This window comes from Lontra canadensis, unplaced genomic scaffold (assembly GCF_010015895.1).
Source record: "Lontra canadensis isolate GAN:19392208 unplaced genomic scaffold, GSC_riverotter_1.0 scaffold29, whole genome shotgun sequence".
NCBI classification, from domain to species: domain Eukaryota; kingdom Metazoa; phylum Chordata; class Mammalia; order Carnivora; family Mustelidae; genus Lontra; species Lontra canadensis.
Window position 1 is genome coordinate 530955 of NW_022631023.1, and position 15088 is coordinate 546042.

Below are 15088 nucleotides of genomic sequence, written 5' to 3' on the forward strand. Positions count from 1 at the left end.
CGGGACCCCGGCTTCTTTGTAGGTGTGCCCCACCCCAGGCCTCCCCCCCCCCACCCCCCATCGGCTTTGCACAAATGTGTGAAAGAAGCCAGAGAAAGGGCTGATCCACTGAAACACGGAAAAAATCAAGCTATTTGTGGTTTTCTTAAAATAATCACAAGAAGGGTGCCTGGGTGGCTCGTAGGTTAAGCACCTGCCTAGGGCTCAGGTCACGATCCCAGAGTCCTGGAATCGAGTCCCGCATCGGGCTCCTTGTTCAGTGGGGAGCCTGCTTCTCCCTCTGCCTGCTGTTCCCTCTGCTTGTGCTCTGTCAAATAAATAAAAAATCCTAAAAAAAAATAATTACAAGAATTCGGGTTTTTCCCGAGTCATGAAGTATTTTGTGGGCGCAAAGACGACCTTCCCACACTCTGTGCCTTTGGAGATCCTTAGCGGGTCTGGCAGGTAGAAAGGGCCGGTGGGGTAACCCTGCCCGGCTCCAGAGATGAGGAAGTGCCGCGGTAGGGCTGGGCCACACCCTTCGCCAGGCCCCAGCTCTGCCCCTTCTCTGACCTGCCCCCCACCCCAGGGAGCTTGTCTGAAGGCCACCCCGCCGCCCACAGCTCCCCGGGAAATACAGAGCTGCCCCCGCCGGCCAGCGACGCAGTCACTCCTGGATGTGACAGGCACTGCCCACTGCAGGGGCCCGAGCTCTGTCCAGCCGGGGGGGCCCTGCAGCCCAACCCCAACTCTGCACGTTGCCTTCCCTGTGGCTTCCCAGCAGACACCCCCAGCAGCGGCCCCCACCCTGCTGTGGGCTTCTCTGGCCTCCCAGGGAGCTTTCCTCCGCAGAGGGTGGCAGCCTCACGGTGGCCAGAAGGGCTCAGTGGCCCATCAAGTCCTAAATCCTGCCGCAGGGACCCTCTGGGCCCCTTGTGCCCACCCACTCCAGTCTGGCCCGGCAGTCTGTGGGTCACCTAGGCTGGGGGCTCAGGCCCACGTCCTGGGCCTGCCCTCCCGTCTCTGGATGGTGCCAGGAAGGAGGATAGCAAGGAGGGCAGACAGCGTCCCTCCTCAGAGGCCCAAATGCCGTCCTGCCTCTTGACCGTGGTGAGATGAGCCTGGGATAACCCCCAAAGGCCTTTCTTGTTGTTATTAGGATCAGCAGGGACCTCTCCGTGGGTGACCCAGCCGCTCCCACCCCAAAGCCATGCTCTGAGGTTGCTGGGCCCCCAGGTTTCTGCTAGACTGAGTGAGGAGGCCTGGAGAGTGTGGGGTCTGGCCTAGCTGGGGAGCCCCCACAGGCCCCATCAGCCTGGCTCCTGCTTCACCCAGATGCTCACCAGACTGCCCCCTGCCTCGTCTCCCCCCACCCCAGACTTTGGGGGGTGATGCCCGGTGGGCCACTGTCAGCCTCAGAGGAATGGGGGACAGTGGGGTGCCCGCTGATTCCCAGGTGGGGGTAAGGTGGGGGGTGAGCTATCCTCTCCCTATGGTGTCAGAGACCCTCTGTCACCTCAAGAGTGCCTGGGCGGCCCTGGAGACCTCACTCCAGCGGGGGCCTCCGTCCGGGAGGAGGGGGCACTGCTTCCCCTCCGGAGCCCCAGGGAGAGGGGCCAGCACCGCTGGAGACCCTGTGCCCAGTTCCACGTGAAAAGGGCTGGTCGTCCCATGCGGTGACTCGGGCTCCTCCGCCCTCTGAACGTGACCTCCCAGGCCCGCGAGGCCACTTGGTCACCTGGGGTGGCAGTGGCGGTGACCGCGAGGGCTCCCCAGCTGTCCCGTAAGACAGCCGGAGCGGCAGAGCCTTCGCACCGAGCCCAGGAACAGGTAGGCCCCCCCCCCCCGTCCCGCCCCGCCCCAGCCCTGCCCTGCCCTGCCCTGCCCTGCCCGAGAAGGGGCCAGAAGGGGGCGGCCGGACCGTTAACTCCGCGGCCCTGGTCCCTACGCGGCACCTCGGGAGCGGACTCGGGCGCTCTGAGAGGGGCCAGGAGCTGACACGGGGCCCCCAGGCCGGCGTGTGCCCCCCTGCGCCCGCCCCCCGCAGGGAACTCGAGGCCACAGGGAAGACCACCCGCCCGGCCGAAGGAGACCCCCGTGCGGTCACATGTCGGCAGTGCCGGCGGCGGCTCCGGGCGGCGCTTACCTGACCCCGGAGCGCGCGGGGCGCCCTCGTCGCACACGTCTCGGGGAGCGCAGGGTCCGGGCGGCCGCGACGCGGGCTCCGAGCGGGCAGGAGGGAGGGGTCGGCCGCGGGGGCCGCCCACTTTATACCGCGCCCGCCTCCCGCCCCGGCCGCGCCCCGACAGCCGGGACCAGCGGGAGGCGCTGCGGCCCCGCGGATGGCGCGTCGGGGGCGGGAGGGGGCGAGGGGCCCGGGCGGAAAGTGAGGCGCTGGGGTGGGGCGGGGGGGGGGGGGGGGGGGGGGGGGGGGCGGGGGGGGGAATGGGGGGTGGGGGGGGTGCGGGGGTGGGCGAGTGGGCGGAAGCGGGGGCGGTGGATGGGGAGGCAGGGACGGACGCGATGTGCGGGGAGAGGGAGGGAGGCCGCCAGGACGAGGAATTCGGGAGGGTGGGTGGAGGGTCGGAGGGGGACACGACCGGGGACTGGACCGGGCGGGACAAGGAGGCTCGGCAAGCGGGGCGCTGCCACCTCTCCGGCCGAAGTCAGCTCTGCGTCCCGCCGCGGGTCCTCGCAGCCCCTGGCGCGCCCTGCCTCTCGAGTCTCCCTGCACCGCATTCCGGCCGCGGCTCCTGCCCCACTTCCAGGGAGACATGACCTGAGATGTTGGGAATCGCTCCCTGCACCTGGACTGGCGAGCTCGGGCCCCTGGGACTCGACCCTGGGTGGAGCCGCGGGTCCTCCTGCCCCTTGCCCAGGCCAACTCTGCGACCCTGCACGTCAGAATGTGCTTCCAGCCCTGGGCTCCCTGCTCCCCTGGACCTGAGAGGGTCAAGGTCAGTTGGGGACAGGCTGGGAAAGGGCAGGAGGACCAGGACAGTGGGACCCCAGGTGTCATGGGCAGGAGTGAGGGTCTGGAGGTACAGCCAAGGTGCCCACTCCTTGCAGGAATTGCACAGATGGGCCTGGTGCTGGGCCCTGAGGCCACTGTGATGTCTTTATCTGAGCAGAGCCTTGGAGAGGGTGAGAGGGCGTGAGAGGGGCAGAGCTGTGGTGGGGACCCCTGCCCGCCCCCCCACCGACCCGAAGCAGCAGACCCCCAGGACCAGAGTCTTCATGCAGGTGGAGTGCAGGCAGGGCTGGGCAGAGGTCCCTGGGCTCTGGGACAGTGGGGAGGCGTGGCCCCAGCTTAAAAGGAGCAGTTTTGCAAATCTGGTTTAGCCCCTGCCCCCTGCAAGGGGAGAGACATCGCAGAGCTTCTCAGTCAACTGTGTGTGCCCCAGGGGCTGCCCCCTTGGCACGCATGCCTTCCCATCTTCCCGACCACTTCCCTCTGCACTCTGAGTCTGACACACCCAGCTCCCATGGTCTGCCCAGGCTATAGGGAGGCCGAGGGCAGGGTTCTAAGGAGGCATCTTTGTGTTTTCAGGGAGCCCAGCCCTAGACCCACAATGTTCAAGCAGAGGGGAGCAACGTCTCCTATGAGGAGGGATAGGCCACCCCAGGGTGCACAACAGGACACCCCTGCTCTCATGTCCAGGGGGCCTGCAAGTTGTGCCCTGTCCCCAGCAAATGACCTGCCACCTGCTCCTGTCTCCCAGAGCCCCCCTTGGTCTGACCCACTGCCCTTGCCCACTCTCCATCCCACGCATCCCCCCAGGTGGCACCAGTCTCTCCACTCGTCCAGCACAGTGTTTGTCCTCTGTGCAGCGGGTGCCCTGAGGCAGGGGGCACCAGAAGGGTGTGTGAGCATGTGTCTGTGTGCACTTGTCAGCACCACACCTGGCCGAGGACGGACTGTCTTCCCCCAAGGAGACCTACAGCATTTCCTTGTGCGAAGGGATTCACACCCCGATGTCATCACGGCCTCCGTGTTGGAGGGAGGTTCGTGTGGCCACGTCCTAAACGAGTTCTTAGCTAAAGTGTCGGTCACAGTGGGTCCCCAGTGGGTTATCGTAACTCTCAGCGCTGGCCATTGGAGTGACTGGGATCCGGCCTGTGTGGTCGAGGACATGGCAGTGGGGAAATCCAGGGGAACTTGGACACTGCCCCTGCCACCGCCCAGAGAGCAAACCACAGACTGTATCAGGTCCCTGGAGGTCGAGACCTGGAGGATGTGGGGTTGGTGGGCCTCATGAGGCCGGAGGCCGACAGGTCCTAAAGAGAGTCTATAGACCACTGAGGCTTAACCAAGCCCCACCTCCCCGGCTGGGCTGGGCTTGGAATTCAGGGATAGCAGATTAATAAGGCCAATAATCTCCACCCTGATTAGGAGGACAGGCAGGAACAGTTTGCGTTCATGGGGAAGGGGTGATGACACACACCTGTGGTTTGGGCTCAGCCCCGTTACCCCACCCTCTGTCCTCATGTGTCTGGGAGGCTGGAGTGCCTGGACAGCCCCAGGACAGGACATCATGCTGACGGAGCAGGTCTGGGGAGAGGAGGCTTGTGTGCGGGAGGGAGGCCTCGAGACACATGCTCCAGAGGAAGGTCATGAGCCCTGGAAAAACCCAGAGGTCTGGACTTTGGGAAGTTTTTAGGGGTCCAGTGGTCAAGGGCATGCAGGGACAGCCCCCTGAAATGAAAAGACAGATTGCCTCATATTGTATCTCCTGCCCCAGAGAAGAAAACAGGCCTGGCAGGGCTTCTGGGTTCTGAAGGCCGTACATTACCCTCTCAGGAGCACTGCTCTGACCCACATCTCAGGTGACATGGAGGCAGCCAGCTTTGACACTGGGGGCGGGGTGGGGGGCTTAGGAGCAGGAAATGTCTATGCAGCAGGCCCAGGCTGGGTGCAAGCAGCCCTGTTGGCACCATGTGGTACGGGAAATGCCTGTGAGGGAAAAGACGCCCTGCGGAGGCCCTCTGGGGCCTTGCTAGAACATGGCCTGTCTTCTGTGCCGGGTCCTTCCGTAGTGGCTGTCAGCCGGGGCGCCCGCCATATTGAGTTCCTGTTTGCCCCGTAGGTGGTAATGATAGCCGTAATGACAATAGCGTCACGCCTCCTGACCAGAGTGTCACAGGCCAGACATTGCCTGTGCGGCTCAGGAACCCCCCATTGCCCTCAACCGTAGAGGAAACGGGCCCGAGAGCTGCAGATCCCTTCCCAGGACCGCACGGCCCGCTGGCAGAGGGGCAGGCCCCGGGAGAGGACTCGCCCTCTGTCTTTGAGTCTGCGAGTGGGTCCCGGCAGGGCCTCTGAAATGCAGCCTCCACAGGGCCCTGTGGTTCTGTCGAGAATCACAAGGGCACTGAGATGCTGGGAGGTGCCGCCTGGGCTCAAGCCGTGGTCCGTCCCCCCATGAAAACCAGTAGGGCCTCCCGGCTGTGGCCTTATTGAGACGGCTCCGCAGGGTGGGAATGCTGGTCTTTATGCCTCTTGGGCCTGAGGAGCCCTTCCCGTGTCTGCCACAGATTTGCTTTCCTTGATCTGCTGACTCTGGAGCCGCAGGTAGGCTCAGGCAGCTTCCCGCTCCCGGGCCCCTCAGGCCGTCCTTCCCATGCCTTCCCCGGGGAGAGCTCTGCCCACTGCCACACCAGCGCCCACACTATCCCCTCGGTCCAGCCCTGGTGTTCCTGCGGGCCGAGGTGGGGTAGCTCCGAGGAGCAGGGGGTACGGACACTTGGCTCTCGCTACCCCTGCTGGGCGTCCCGACTCGAGGGCAGCCGCTTTCCCCGGTGAGGCGTGCGAAGCTTCCCGCCCACACCTGACCTGACTGGCCCCTGTGGGTGAGAGTCTCCCACGGGACACGGGGGCCTCGCAGGGGAGACGAGGTCAGGGGAAGAGCTGCTGGCCCAGGAAGGGGCTTGTTTCCTCTGCCACCTCCAACTGTAAACAAGTTTCATGTAAACTCCATGAAACTTGTTTACAAAACGTCTCAAAATATTTATGCCTCCCCGAAATCTCTTGTCCCCAGCTGTCCGTCGCTGAATGGAAAGGGTCCCCAGAGCGTCACGCACCTCTGTCCCAGCTGGCACAGGAGGGCCACCCCGACACGCTCCAGGGGCTGGCCCTCCTCGGAGTGAGAGCACGGGGCAGCCCTACCTCGGGAGGCAGGGTCCCCACCCCGCAGGTTGCAGTGAAACCGTGCCTGTGGGTACTTTCCTGGGAAGAGGCTGGGGTGGGGGGATCTCTGGATTCTCCAAGGTACGCGGGGTTCCAGAAGTGTCACACATTTTCAGTGACCTAGGACACAACACACACACAGATCACACTGTTAGATGTTCCTGTGATGGTTTCAGAGGTTGGGGCTGTCCTCCTCCTCCTTGTGACCCCCGCCCCCACTCTGTTATGGGTTTCTCTGTAAAGAACCATCCCTACATTCAGTGGGTCAGACAACGACCATCTTGTTGGCTCGTTTTTGGCACTTGGGGCTGAGCTTCTCTGAGTGGGTGCCCTGAGCTCATTCAGGGGGCACTGGTCCACAGAAGGGTCGCAGAGGGGGCGATCTGGGACGGCTTTCTTGTCTACAGACCTCACGGGGCCGGCTCCCGTTTGGGCTGTGCTGCGGTGTCTGGAAGCTCAGCCCCTCTGGTGTGGAGGCAACATCCCGCAGACTGAGAACTGAAGCGCCATGGGCTCTTGAGGTCTGGGCTCAGGAGGGACGCCATTGCTTGGCCATAGGCTGAGAGTCGAAGCAAGACGAAGGTCAACCACGACTCAGGGAACGTTGACCTAGACTCTAGCTCTCGATGGAATGAGCTGTGGGATCACGGGACCACCGCCCATCCACCCCACTGCCTCCACAGCCCCTGCCATCTCCCACTGCCCCGCCCACCAGCTTCCCCTCTCCTCCTCTCCCCTTCCTCTCCCCAGGCAGGCAGTGGCCGTTGCGGGGGCTAGGATCTTAGGAAGATCTAGTCTCTGTCCTCAGAGGTCTTTTCGTGCAGATGAAGGTAAAAGGCGTATTCGTGATGGATAAGTAGTGGTATGGGAAAGGCGGTAAGGCCTGTCATTGTGCTCACACTCGCAAACCCTTGAGGGAGACCTGCGGGCAGAGGTCCCGGTGTCTGGGACTGTCCCATCGTGAGGCAGGCAGTGAGGCTCTGATGCCGCACACCTGCAAGAGTGTGCCGTTTGTCAGCTCCTCTTACTTTTCTTTGCCTTTTAGGTTTTTGCTAATTTTAAAATGTTACTAATGGTTGGCATTAAACTTCTGTAATATTTATTTTTGGGAGAGCGGATAATGTGTGTTCATTGTTCAAAATTCATAAGGTCCCATGGGGCACGGGGTGAAAAGCAGACTTCTCTCTCAGCCTGCCGGCAAGGTCTGACTGGGAAGAATCATGTCCAAGTTCACCTACGTGGCCGTGGCAGGTCTCAGCGCCTGTGGCTGCAGACATTAGCCTCTCCCCTGGCAGAGTCCGCCCCCCAACCCCGCCCGCCCCAGCATGGCAGCTCAATTCCCTTGAGTGGGAGCTGAGAGAGACAGAGGAAGAGGCCTTGAGAGACGGCAAGAGGAGACAGAGTTCCATCAAGAGAGAAGCCAACCCCTTTTTGTAAGCTAACCTCAGGACTGACCTATCACTTTTCCCATGATCTGCTTGTTGGAAGAGAGTCTGGGGGTCCAGCCGGCACTCCAGGGGAGGGGGTCACAGCATGTCATGTCATGAAGGCCATGTTCGAGACTGCTGACCATCATTCCCTTGATTATTTCGTCAGCGTGGGTCTGTGGCCATATGGATTTCAGGATTCCAGTCTCAACGGATTTTCATGTAACCTTCAGGTTTGCGGGTTACTTCCCAAGGTGAGAATTCTGTCTTAGTCGTTACTTTCTTTTGAGTCTCTAAAGATGACGTTTCATTGTCTTTTGGCTTCCAGAGTCGTGGAAATCTGTCTTTCCTTCATTCCACTGAAGATGATACGCCTTCCTTCTCTGGTTGCTGCCAAGATTTCCCGTTCTCTCAGGCGTGGGAGAGTTTACTGTGCTGTTGCTACCCGCGGTGCTCTCTGCGTGTGTCCTGCTCGGCATGGGTAGATTTCTCTTTCAAACCTGTAGAAAGATGTCTTTTATCAGTTTACGAAATCCTTTAGAAAGTCTCTTCAGGTACGGCCTCTACTCCATTCTCGGTATTCTTCTTTTGGGCCTCAAAGTTCACATATGTCAGACATTGTCGAAGACCCCCATATATATCTTATGCTGTTTTCTGTATTAAATATCTGTTTTTTAGGGGCGCCTGGGTGGCTCAGTGGGTTAAAGCCTCTGCCTTCTGCTCAGGTCATGATCCCAGGATCCTGGGATCGAGCCCCACATCGGGCTCTCTGCTCAGCAGGGAGCCTGCTTCCCCCCCTCTCTCTGCCTGCCTCTCTGCCTATCTGTGATCTCTGTCTGCCAAATAAATAACTAAAATCTTTAAAAAAAAATCTGTTTTTAATTTGACCTTCAGTCTTGCCCATTTCTATTGACCTATTTTCCAATCAATGTATTCTCTCTTCTGGTTTGTTTAATCTGCTAGTAACCCAAATCCTTTGAATTTTAACTATCAATTATTGCATTTTTTATTTTTAGCGTCTCCATTTCCCCTTCAGCTTACAGACTGCAGTTCTCTTACTCAGCTGTCGGCCTCATTTCCGCTCTCCCGAGAGAGTAATCACATTTACTTTAAAAACTGTGTATGCTAACTCCAAACTCAGGGCCACCTGTGGGTCTGTTTCTGTTGCTTGTTTTTTCCCCATAGAGCTCTGTGGTCCCATTTCTTTTTTTTTCTTTTTTTTTTTTTTTTAGATTTTATTCATTTATTTGTCAGAGAGAGAGGGAGAGAGAGCGAGCACAGGCAGACAGAATGGCAGGCAGAGGCAGAGGGAGAAACAGGCTCCCCGCTGAGCAAGGAGCCCGATGTGGGACTTGATCCCAGGACGCTGGGATCATGACCTGAGCCGAAGGCAGCTGCTTAACCAACTGAGCCACCCAGGCGTCCTTGTGGTCCCATTTCTTGACCAGCCTGGTGGTCATTCAGAGGTTGATATGATTCGAATCTAGGTTTGTCTCTGTGAAGACTGGGCTGTTTCCAGTCCTTCCTTCTCCTGGAACATAACTTTCGAAGGGACCCAGTTGAGACCCAGAGATGCTTATGTTTAACCAAGGCTCTTGTTCCTTTGACAGTCTTGAATTCTAGGTGCTACTCTCCCTACCATGGAGAGATGGCAAAAGCTAAGCTATGCTTCTCTCTTTTTTTTTTTTAAGATTTTATTTCTTTATTTGAGAGAGAGAGAGAGAGCGAGCATACACACGCATAAACAGAGAAAGAGGGATGGGGGAAGAAGCATCTTCTTCTTCTTCTGTGCTCCCCATTGAGTGCAGAGCCCAACAGGGGGTTCGACCTCACGACTGTGAGATCATGACCTGAGCCAAAAATCAAGTCAGACACTTACCTGACTGAGCCACCCAGGTGCCCCCATGGTATGCTTTTTTAAAAAAAAGACTTACTCAGGTATATTTTGCTTAACAAAATTCAGCCTATTCAGGTGTGTAATTGAATGATTTTTGGTAAATTTACTGAATTTTTAAAATCATAATCAGTTGTAGAACTTTTTCTTTACCTTATAAGACACCTCATGGCCCTTACAGTTTACCCCCTTTCCTATCCTCCATCCCAGGAAATCACTAGTCTACTTTCTGTCTTTATACGTTTGCCTTTTTTGGATGTTTCATATAGAATTGTTCAAGAATCAAGAATAAAACAAACATCAGGTCTCCTTGTGTGGATGGTCTGCTGGATTTGCTGATGGTTCTTTGTGCTCAATTAAGTAAGAGTATAATGACCAACTTTATGCCAATATTTAGATAACTTATATGAAATAAACAAATGCCTTGAAATATACAAATTAACTAACCTGAGAAGAAATAGTCTTATGTTTATTAAAGGGGTTGAATTGATTATCTGGGAAGGCCTCACTGGAGAATTCCAACAGACATTTAGGAAAGAAGTTAACACCCATCCTGTATAAACTTTTTCACAAGATAGAGGAGAAGGGAACATTTCCCAACACATTTTATGAGGCCAGTACTACTCCAGTACCCAAACCAGATGAAGATATCTCTGTCTGACTTCTCTGGGTGGCGGGGCCTGTCTCCATCTGGGATGATGACCAGGCACCATCCAGTCCTGGCCAGTCTGTCTGGGAAGAACCGTGCCTCTGGCTGGTCTGTGATGACAGTGGTTGGGATGGTGCTGTCAAGGTATCGAGTGACCCGTTGCAAAGGGCACGGCACAGGGCTCACACTGGGGCTCTGGGATGCTGGCTTCGTAGCTCATTGCCAAGTGAGCTCTCCCACGTAAGAACTTTGCAGGGTTCCAGGGTGGGGACGATATGCTCTGTGTCTTGTGCTCTCAGGCATCACACAGGTGCACTGGCACGATCATGTGCACACTTTGCACACTTTGTCCAGCAGGATCCGGGGCAGTGTCCAAGTGTCTTATGTGGACAGAAGAGAAAACCTGGCACTGGCTGAAGAGGGGCCCAGACTGCATGAACAACACCTAATATCCATTTCTGGTGGACTTATTCTCACATTATTAGAAGTGTCCACTCATGCTTGGTGGCAAAAATTGGGGTGCTTTCCTATATGTTCCTCATTTTCCCACCTGGCATGGGACTTGTCCCCACCGGGGCTTACCTCTGCTTTTCTTCCTGAGTCTATGACCCCCTCCAGCTCTGCTATGTTATCCACAGGGTCAGAGGCTCATCTGGGTGGTAGCCACACGGCCCCCACTCCTCCTGCGTGGCTTTGACCCAGCCCCCCAGAACAGTAAAGAGCTGCAGATGCAGAGTACTGGGAACACAGAAGTGGACGGCACCCCCACCTCCCACGAGAGTCCTAGAGGTGCTGGCGACCACAGGGAGGGCTGTGCAGCAGAGTGGTGACATGTTGCTTGTGAGTGGTGGGAGCCTAGGCAATCTGAGCTTCGTTCCAGTTTCAGTCGGGAGGGGATATCACAAGGCGCAGGACAGGACACTGGGTCCCTGCCAGAGCTGGAGTTTGAGGCCTGAGGCCAAAGGAGACCTGGCATGTGTTCAGACCCAGACACTAGACGGCGAGTCCGGTTGCTGCTGCTAAGGTGCCCACAGCGGGGAGGCATCGGGAAGCAGAGGCCCCCTGGGCACCCGGAGCAGGTGCACGCAGCTGGCCATAAATGGAACGCTCCCTGGGGATTAGGATCACCCTCCTGGTAAGGGGCTTTGGAATCACCTGGGGAGGGATGCCCATCTCACGACCACTCACCCTGGCCAGGACACTAGGACTGGGGCAAGGCTCCCTACGGTCAGGAAGGGGGGCTATAGCAGGGGTCTGTGTCCTGCTGTGCTTCTGAAGGAGGCTGACTTCCCTGTGGGAGCCACAGACGCCTCCCTGGTTTGTGCTCACACAGCCTCCGGTCGCCCCCCTGCTCTGCGGGCGGCTGCTGGGAGGGAGGCTCACGACACCAGCCAGAGGAGGGTCACTGCTCTTTGACGGAGCCCCTCTGGCTGGCAGAACACTTTTTGAACTGTCTGACGAATCAAGCCCGAAGCAGAACCCACTTACCCGAAGACTAAGCGTCCCTAGACCCAGAACGAGCAGCGCGGGTGGATTCCGACCGACCCACACTCGGGGCTGGCTCTGTGGTCTGCGAGCCGGAGGGGGCTTCCGGGGAGCCCTGACTCCGGGGCTCCGGGTAATCCCTGCGTGGGATCTTCTGGAAAGCCGTAGAGCCCCATCAGTTTCTCCTCGGGGTCGGGGACTCCCAGGCCAGGAGGGGGTTCGCAGTCGCGGCTGTTCCCCGCCCTTGCACACCCTGCGCGGCCTCCTGCCTGGTCACGAGCAAGGGCCACATGGACATGGCTGAGGTGAGGCCAGCAACTTAACCCCTGAGAGCGGCCGGTTCGGGAGGGGCGGTCTACAGGCGAGGCAGGGTCTCCCGAGGGAGGAGCCTCAGCTGGGGAGACGCTCTCCCGCCCGGGGCACCCGATGGGTGAAGAAGCCCAGTGGCCCTCAGGGTCAGGTTTTCCAAGCTCCGGTCCTGTTGGTGAGCATCTGAGGGTTCCTGCCTGCGTGTCCCTCAGGGCGTTGGGCCGTGGGCCCGGCGGCCCAGGCCCCCTTGGAGCAGCACCCTGGCCTGTGCCCTTCACTGAGTCTGAGCCTGGACCACGTCAAAACCCCCGCTCCGGCCGGCTCTTCCTGGAGCACACCTGTCGCCAGCTCTGAGACCCCCCACCCCCTTATCACACCCTTGTCGGTGGGCACCCTGGTCCCCGGCCCTCTCTCTCAGCCTGTGTCTGCTGACCCGGCCTCCCCTTCTGAGTGGACGCAGAGGTCCGCCTGTGGAGGCCCTGGCCGTGGGGTCCACCCGGATCTTGGGTTCTCCTGAGCCTTCTTTCCCCACCCGTCCCCACATGCCCCTTCTGCAGCAGTCCCGGGATCAGCACCAGGGACCCAAAGTGAGAGGACCCGCTGGTTTGCCCAGCTTTGCCGTTGGGGCCTGGCCTATGAGTGGGGTGGGCTCAGCGTGTCCCTGGGGAGCTAGCTGGCCTGGACTGGAGGTCAGACAAGGGTGAGAGGGGCAGGCGGCTGCTGGTGGGCATGGAGGACATGGTGGTCCTTTCCACGGTGGGCATGGAAGTGGAGGTGGTGGGTCTGGAGCAAGTGGGTGAAGGTCAGTCCCTATGGGAGGAGAGGTTGACGCCCCATCCAGCCTGTTGCCCCGGGACTGAGCACAGCCTCCCAGGGGCCCTTTCCCCTCAGCCCAGTCTAAGTACCTGCACCCTCTGCTCTCCACCCACGCATGGCGCCGCCTGGAGAGCCAGGTGCTTGGGCCCCATGCAACTGCTGCACTACCTGAGGCTGACCGCTTGCTTCCTGGTTGCCTCAGTTTCCCCACCTGTGCAGTAGGCGAGCATGTCCTATGAGACTGAGAGACAGAGCAGGTGCTCCTGGCTGTGCGCAGCGATCCTCTCATCCCCGCTAAGAGCAGGAGAGACAGCGCCCCAGTTAGCGTGTGGCCAACGGGAGGCCTCATCATGTAGTGCTCTAATGCTGGTCAGGGTGACACCAGCGGCCCTCGGGGCCAGGGTGCGCCCGCCCTCCCCGGACACACTGGACCCTGTGGAAATGTCCTTGGGGTGGCTCTTCCTTCCTGTTCCCGAGGTGGCGCCGACGGTGACCTCTGATGGCCCCCCGGATGTCAGGTAGCATGTGTGTCACTCGCTGGCACGGGTGTCCCCACCGTCTGGGGCTGGAAGGCGCCAGGGCTCTGAACCGGCTGCTGGTGGCCTGGGCAGTGCCAGGAGCCTGGGCACCAGAAAGGGGATGACCGGCCAGCCCGCTAGCCCTGCCCACAGCGGAGACCCCAAGGTAGGGCTCCTCTCCCCCCTGCTCTGGGCCTGCCCCTCTGTTCCCCATGCTGGGGACCGGGGGTCCTATGGGGCTCGGAGGAAGCCTCCCATCTGTCCCCAGCCCACTGCTCGGGGAGACCTGGCCACAGTCCCCCTGCCCGGGAGCAGTGAAGTTGGCCATGGCGATTCCTGGAATGACACACTTTCCAGAGTCAGGCCGTTGAGCTGCATTAGTCACTCAGAGAAAATGTTCCGAAGGTGGTCGGGTCCAGGTGAATGTGTCACAGCAAATTTATCAGAAAGAAATGTGGCCGTTGGTGAGTAACTGTGGAAAGAAGGCCCAGGCTTGCGGCTTAACGGACCCTCCGTGTCTGGTGCCTGGGAGTCCCCTCCTCCACCCACCCTGTCCCGCAGAAGCCACTGCATGCCCGGGAGGTCCCTGGGGGCCTTGGGGTGTGCACCACTCCTGCCCCCGGCCCTGGCGTGCCGCTGGGTCTCGCCCCTCCCGCGGCCACTCCGGGGCCGCCACGTGGCGCCTGCAGGTGTGATGAAGCTCTCCAACCAGCTGACCTCAGGGGGAGGTGCCCGGGGTGGGCGCGACCGGGTGGCCCAGCCCTCAGAGAGCGGAAGCAGGAAGGGAAGCCTGAGGGACGGAGCCCCCAGGAATTCACTCTACGGTGCCCACAGCCCACGGTGCCCTCCACGGTACCTGCCCCATGGCACACGCCTCACAGCACATCAAGCCTTGCACACGCGTGAAGCAGGGGCTGATCTGCTGTGAGCACGGGGCTGCTTCTCGATGGGGGAGAGCGGTGTGGCTTGTCGGAGGGACGCAGTGCCCCTCAAGTCTCCTCACCTCCCCCGTGAAGGCTGCTGCTGGGCTGCGTTTTCCAGAGGGAGCATCTCGGGGCGGGTGGGGCCGGGGGCGGGGGTCCCTGCCGGCTGGCCGCAGCGGGCCCCGATCCCTCGTCCTGGAGGAGCTGATGGCACGAGCTGTGTGCTTGTGGGCACGCATGTGCGCTATGAACGTGCACACGTGTGTACGTATGTGTTCGCAAGCACATGTATGCGTGCAGATGCCCATGCGCTCGCGTCTGTGTGCGTGTGCGGGCATGTGTGCGTGCGTGGACCTGCGTTTTTCTGTATATGTATGTGGGGAGTCAGGGGAGACATGCTTGGGAGCAGAACCTTCTAGAACACGCCCGCTGGCTAAGATTAGCTGTGTGGCCCACACATGTTAGCCAGATGGAGCCGGGAGCTCACAGGAAGTAAAACCACTGTCAGGAAGGCTGTGCGAGCTGGTGGGGGAGGGGGCGCGGGCTTCCTCTGACTCACACACGGGGTCTGTTTCCAATTACGCGTCCCACTGGTGCAGAGACCGCCGTGTGTGGAAGCTGGAATCTGAGAGCAGCGGCACAAAGCCCCATGTGCTCCTCGGGCCCTGTGGGGGCCTGTGTCCTCTCCCCCGCGGCCAGCAGCGCCCCCTGCCTCAGCCCCCAGGCCCCAGCCGTCAGCATGTTTTCTCAGGGTCTGTAGACGCCCTTTCTCCGTGGGCCTGGTGTGGGCTGTGGGAATCCCAGGAGGTGGTGGGCCTGGAGACCCTGTTCTGCCCCGGAGACCCCACCACCCAGGAGACCCTGCCCCATCCTGGAGACCCTGCCCCATCCCGGAGACCCT

General features: G+C 59.8%; 1 protein-coding gene across 3 annotated transcripts in view; it reads right to left on the reverse strand.

Moving 5' to 3' along the window:
* COL6A2 (collagen type VI alpha 2 chain) overlaps positions 1–2235 on the reverse strand; it is a 32530-nt gene extending 30295 nt beyond the window's left edge. For all 3 annotated transcript variants that reach the window (XM_032865187.1, XM_032865189.1, XM_032865188.1), the window contains exon 1: positions 2126–2235. The gene's annotated coding sequence lies outside the window, so the exon portion shown is untranslated. The remainder of the gene's footprint in view (positions 1–2125) is intronic.
* Between the last annotated feature and the right edge of the window lie 12853 nt (positions 2236–15088).